We start from the raw sequence: 7315 nt of genomic DNA, 5'->3' as shown, positions 1-7315 counted from the left end.
AACATTTTGCTTTTACTTTCATAACCGTAATTATTTCACTAAGAAAACAAAAATAAGTTTTGGTTTAAATGATTGGTTTAAAGTGGGGATAAAAGGTTAAACATTTTAAACTTGTTTTAAAGTTGTCCGTAATAAGTTGCTTTAGCTGTAAACTTTGTGTAAAAAAAGGTAAGTTCCCTATTATATAGATTAAATGAGTATTAAATATCAAAAATTTATAAATTTACCGGAAATATGATTATTTTTAAAAAAATGTACATTTTAGTAATTTTTTAAAATATTCTTTTTCAATTTAAACTCAGACTGTTAAAACATTGTACAGCGGTAGTTTATTAATGTAAAGATGTTTTATATTTTTTTAATATCAAAAAAAGTCATATTTAGTTTATTTATTTAAACAGGTAAAGATAACAGTTATGGCTATTTTATAACAGTTATGTAAGCTAACAGTTACCTTTTAAAAACTGCTAACCTTTTAGCAAATTATAAACAACACTTATTTAAAACAATTACAGTGTAGATAATTGGCTAAAATCTACAACACAAATTATTATCAATTATATATAAGTTGAATTCTGTTGTACCAATGAATCATTTAACTGTTTCAGTGTAAGTTGCAAATGTTAACTGTAAATAAAATCTTTTTCAACTTATAAAAGTAGTGATGCAGTGAGTATAAGACTTTATAGTACAGCTATGGAAACTCTAACTTTCATTTTATTTTTCAACTGCAGACAAGACTGTTGTATAAACGCTCAATTCTTGATGTTTAAAACAATGTTAGAGTGTAATGGTTTACTTAATTTATTTTGTTAAACCATAATGTGAAAAAAGAATTTTTTTAAACAGTTTAACAATTATTACTTGTCATGAAAAATTTAATTTTCTTATAAAAAATAATTAATGAAGTAGCTATTTTTGGCCAATGCAGTTTTTTGAGAATTAGCTTAAAATTGAGTTAAAAACTTTTGTTTCAAGTAGAAAGTTTTAAGTGATATAAGTAAGTTTATTTGAGTTAGAGAGTTTCAAAACCAAAGATATATTTTAATTAATATTTTTTTATTCTAAACAAGAAAGTTAAAACAAAGAATATTTTATGCTAAGAATTTTTAAAAAGTAAACTTCTAAAGTCTATAAGAATAAACTTTATTACTTGTTTTAAAAATATTCTTGTTTTATATATAAAAATTTTATCTAATTGTATCTTTATATGTTTTTATAAAATTATATTTTTAGGAAACTTTCTAACTTTTTCCTTTTTTAAGTGTGAACCCGAATCTTTTTTTTTTTTTTAAATTAGTTTACCAAGATTTAAAAGTACTTAAAGTAAGATTGTTTTTTGCTAAACTACGGTTATTTTTATGAGAAATAGATGGTTAGGGAACAAAAATCTTCAAAATATTAAATTTCCATAGCTTAATATTAATAATAAACTAAGGTCTAATTACAAAATCAATATTATTAAATAACTACAGATAGCATAATAACAACAAAAAAATTACATTACGCGCACAATTTAAAAATTAGCCAGACAAAGCGTTAAAATTTAATTCAAACATCGAATAAACATTAGTAAAGTTTGTATTTTTTCATTGAAAACAATCTAATTGTATTAGCGTAAGTTTATAAGACTGTAAAAATAGCTAAAATCGTACAAAAATATTTATATACAAACGATTAACAAGAAAATAGTGCTTTTTAATATGGTAAAACTTAAAATAATTATAAATATTTCTTATTTACTTACTTACTATATATTTTTTTATACAACGATTAACTAGACCTATAACCGCCAGTTGATACTTGTTACTAAAGTTTTAAAAGTTTATAATTATAACAGAAAGCTTTAAAAAATACAAAGGATAATTCCAAACAAGAAATACAGACCAATTTAAATTTATTTCGTTATAAAACATATTAATTTATTGACCCTTACTTTTTACTTTTGTGGTTTTAGTTTGTTAGGTTAATTATACAATAAAATGAGCTACTTTTATTAAGATAGTAATTATAATATATTTTATTAAAAAGATAGTTTTTATGAATAAGGCTATATGAATAACAAGTACTCGAACTTTTATAATTTTGTTAAAAGCTAGCAAATATATAAGAACAAACAAAATTCAAACTTGAAATAGGTTTTTTACTCTTCAGTTCAATGAGTTTTAGAATGGTCGAAAACGAAGTAAAAAATAACTTGCATGAAGAATATCCCCACAGATCTTTTCAAATACAGCCAGAGAGACACCAAATTTCTCACAACTCACAACCAGGCAAACAAGAACCTCATTTGCATGGAGTCGGTTTTCAGTCTAGTCAATTAAACAAAAACTATTTTGGTCAGTTCATGCCTCAGCCGTGGCCTTACAATACGCAAGTAAACTATGGCAATTTTCCCATGCAAGCTGGTAAGTATCTTAAGTAACTAATCAAGAAATATAAAAGCTTCTGAATTTAACTTTTGTTAGTTTTATAAACCACTTTAATTGTACACTACTTAGTTTATATTTCAAATGCAATTTGTTTTATACTTCTAAAACACCAAGTATATGTTGTACATGTAATAGGGTATGAACACAGCTCTAATATGGAATTACAAGCTACTGGTATTCAAGATAGTTCACAAGTTAGTGAAAATTTCAGTTTTATTTTTGTATAAATATAGGTACAAAAACAAATGTTGTAGAATATCATAATATGTTTATGAAATAAAGTATTTATAAAAAAATATGTTTTAGAACACGTTATATGCAAATTAAAAGTAAACAATTGTAAATATAACCCTAATTTAAAACAGATGTTTTTTTTTTATAGTTTTAAGTTAATATTTAGAAAAAAAAATCAAATATTCACAGTAAAATTTAAAATTTGTTTTTTATATTGTAAATGACTTCAATACTTAAATTTAAGCAATTGCAAAAAAGCGCAAAAAGTGAAGAAGAAGGAAAGCAAACTAAAGGACGTATTGTAAAGAAAAGCAGACAGTAAGTTAAGGAAGATTCATATTTTTTCAAATCAAAGTAGCTACAATCTTTTAAATTAAGTTTGTCTTAAGTGAACTAAAACTATTATATTATACATTTTTAAACATATATACAAAAGTTTTAATAAATGTTTTATAATTTCAATTTAATAATCGATCTTGTTTTCGAAAATAGTTATTGTAAACTTTAAACTTGTATTTTAAATAAAATTCTACAACTGTATCTTGCTATTTCTTTTAGCTTTTAATAACCACTGTTGTCATCATGCATAAAAGCTTTTTTAGTATTTTTTTTAAGAAATAGTTTTTCAATCTAATCTAAAATCAGCAATATAAAAGTTATTAAAGTTTTGATAACAAATATATTGGAAAACTTTAAAGTCTTTTAATTAAACTCTTTATCTGAACGCAAGATTTAGAATTAAAGTACAATAAAAATTTAACTTTACGAGGTTAGATAAAAAAATTTAACACATGCTATTAGAAATATAGAGTTAATTTTATAATTTTTTATTGCAATACTATTCTACATAAACTTGAAAATAGTTTTTCAAAGTATCTCACAAAATTTCTAAGTTGTATATAAATAATATGTTCAAAAAATATAAATTAAACTTTAGTTATTTTCTTATTTAAAAACAAAGCTTTATGTAAATATTTATTAAAAAAAAAACTGTTTTACTAATGAAAAACTAAAAAAAAAAACACAAAAACTAAAAAAATTAACTTCAATTTACATAAAAATTTAAGTTTTATTCGTTAATAGGTATTTTGCTATAACATTTTGAATTTTTTAATCAAAACAGATTTGAATTTTAAAAAACAAAACGTAGTTACACTTTTTTTGTCGTACTACTAACTTAAAGCTTAAAAAAGCAGTTTAAATCATTTATTTTATTTGAGTTAAAAAAAAAGTTATCAAGACTTATAACTATTATACTCAATATGTTTATTTGAAAGTTATTTTTACTTTTGTAAGTACAATACGCTAAAATAAATCTCTACCAGGTCTCGCACAAATTACAGTAGTGAGCAGATGGATATACTGTGTGGCTTTTTTTACAACTGTGACCAGTATCCGAACCAAAAGCAAAAAGAACTGTTAGCTGTTAGAACTGGACTTTCGAGCAGTAGCGTTCAAAATTGGTTTCAAAACCGTAGAGCAAAGGAAAAACGCGAAAATGAGTCACAAAAGCAAGAGAACAGACAAAAATACTGCACTAATCAACCATTGAAAATACAAGGCAAGTTTTAACTTTTTTTGTATAGGCTAAGAGTTGATTAAAACTTATTTTTAATATAAATGTATTAGAAGTCGTTTAACTTTTTATCAGAGTTTTTTGCTTGCAGATTTTGAAGGACTTGCTTATAGTTTTCCACCAAACAACATGCCATATGCTTTGTCCTGGAACATGTAAAAAAACTGAATGTCATTCAAGCAATTGAAAATAGATAGTTTTTTGAACTTAGTCAGATATACTTCTACTGATAATATAAATAATGAATATTAAAGCTATTTAAAAGTGTTCTTTGTTTATTTCGTTACAAAATATTTTTAATTTTATATATGGCTGCTTTCATATTAATTCGTTCTACTTATTTAAGATTATCGTAAAGTTCATTGAGTTGTTTTTGAGTAAACTATTAGTAAAAGCATGAACTTAACATAAAAAATAATTCCTGAGTTATATTTTTATTTACTTTCCTCTAGTTTGTTGATAATTTGTTTTTAACTTCTTTAGAAAATTGGTTACTCTAGAATAAATTAATTTGATAAACATTTCATACCGTTACTTTATGAAAACAAATTTGATTTCCTTTTAAACCAAACAAAAGATAAAATTCAAAACTATGTTTTACTACCAGTGTAGTTTTTGTTAAAACAAATTTACATATAGTATTAACTAGTTTAATTTATAATAAGTAAACTTTTAAAATATAACTTAGAAATAAATTTAATAAATCATTTTATTAAATATAAATTTATTTTATTTTATAGACCTTTTGAATGAACTTTTATTCTGTCTATTGAACGACAAAAAAAAACGCTTAATATAAATAGTCTTTGGACCAGGTGTACGAAAAAATCTTTCAGTTATTGTGTGGTACACCAATTGGTGCAGTTTAACATCTTGTCCAGGACAAGTATATAATTATAAATGACTTTTTCAGTTTGTTTAAACTTGAAATGGTCATCCAACGGCTCTTAAATTGACTCTTTTAACTTGACGGTGTTTTAACGGAATTCAAAAACAGTTTTTAATGATAAATTACATAAAACACGTTAGAAACAAACATTTAACGCTATGACCAGTTAAATGCCGAAATGTGCAAGTTTTTATAATTTTTTTTTATTGTATCATTACGATAAGATTAAAAAATTTTAAACTTTATCTAGAAGAAAACTCACAAAAACCTACAATACATTTTTGAAAATTTAAAAACTTGCAAACATCATATACATCTGGGAACGGGTCAAAATTGCACGAGGTTGCTAAATTGCACGAAGACAATTTTGCACGAGGGAACAAAATTTCACGAAGACAATTTTGCACTAAGGGCCAGTTTTGCACGAGTTACATTTTTGCACGAGATTAAAAAAAAACTGAAGAAAAAAATATATACATGAAAAAACAGAAAAAAAAAACTAAAAGATAAATTTTTAAAAATACAAAACAAAAAAAAAGTTCTAACCGAGGGTAAGGGTTAGGGGTAACAGTGATATTAAAAATAAAAAATTAACTAATAAAGAATATTGACAAAAAAAAACATAATAAATATTTTTTTTTAATCTACCGACCGAGGGTAAAGGTTAGGGATAACACTGATAGTAAAATAAAATAATTAAAATATATAAACTAAATTCAAAAAAAAATTGAAATTGATAAAGTGTCTTCGTGTAATTTTATCCCCTCGTGCAAAAGTGTCTTGTGCTAAAGTATCTTCGTGCAATTTTGTGCCCTCGTGCAATTTTATCTCCTCGTGCAATTTATTACGTTCGTGCAAGTTTGACAGCTACCCATATACATATTGAAAATAAGGTTATTATTTAAACTTAATTACTTTCTACAGAGCCCACTTAAAGGGTGTTTTAAATAGTTTATTGGGAAAAAGCGATTTTAAAAATTCAAGAACATATGTTTCATAAAAACAAAAAAAGATGGTCTTTAATTTTTATCTGGTTCAATTTCAAATAAAAAGTACTTCGTTAAACAGATATGCAAAAGTTATACAAAAAAACGAAAAACAATATGAAGTTAGAATTGAATGCTGTATTTTACAAATATTCGGTGCAAAAAATTGATCTTCCATCTAACTAAACCAGGGGTCAGCAACACGATGCCCGCGGGCCGCACAAAAGGTACTTCTGTGGCCAGCGAGCATGTTGGTTTGGCACACTAAAAATCTAATTATAAGTTGATTTTTTTGGTTTAAGTTCTGTTTTTTGAATTATTCCATATTTTTCCCTTATATAAAATACTCTACTATTTTTACCGCTTAAACTTAAAAAGACAGATTTTACATTTATGATTTTTTTTCACAGTAAAAACATTAGGGTCTTTCCTGCTTCTATTGATCTAAAGTTTCTGTTGAAATACTTTTCATCTTGTTTGGGCTATTCTTGGATTTTGTAACTTATTAAATTAGTACTTATTGACTAATTTTTATTAATGCACATTATAGTAGTTTCCAATGTAATTTTAACCTTTGCACAGTATCTAAATAAAAAGGTACTTCTTTAATTACACTAAGTAACTTGTTGAACAATTAATTAATTTGTAGCTTTTCCTCAATTAACTTTATCATTGCATTTAATAATTTATTTCTAAAGAAACATAAAAAACATCATTATAAATAATAATATAAAATCAATAATTTTACTTTAATCAAGTAAACGAAAAATGTATAATTAATTGTCATGTATATTAAGGTAATAGAGGGGAAGCACTTTTTTTACATGTTGATCTTATTCTACAGATCTTTAACTTAACTAATAGTAACATTTTACCGTTTTGTAAAATTCAAATTAGTTTTTGAGATATCAGGGTACAAAGTCGAAGAGCTCAATAGGATCCTTATAGAAAGACCAAATTGAAAGGCAAAAAAGACTACTTCATTAAAATCTATCTTCTCTTACAGTTTTTAAACAATTTTTATCAAACTTTAAACAACCAAATAAACTTAAACTACCTGTTTTGTTTACAATTATTGTATGTAACACATTCACTAGCTATGAATCAAAATATTTTTTGATTTTAATTTAATCGCGAAAACATGATTTATAAACACTTCAGTTACTTTTTTAAATCTTTAAAGTGGAAAGAAAAACTT

This window comes from Thalia democratica, chromosome 9, assembly GCF_965202585.1.
Source record: "Thalia democratica chromosome 9, ktThaDemo2.hap1.1, whole genome shotgun sequence".
In the NCBI taxonomy this organism is placed as follows: domain Eukaryota; kingdom Metazoa; phylum Chordata; class Thaliacea; order Salpida; family Salpidae; genus Thalia; species Thalia democratica.
This window is presented reverse-complemented; position numbering follows the sequence as displayed.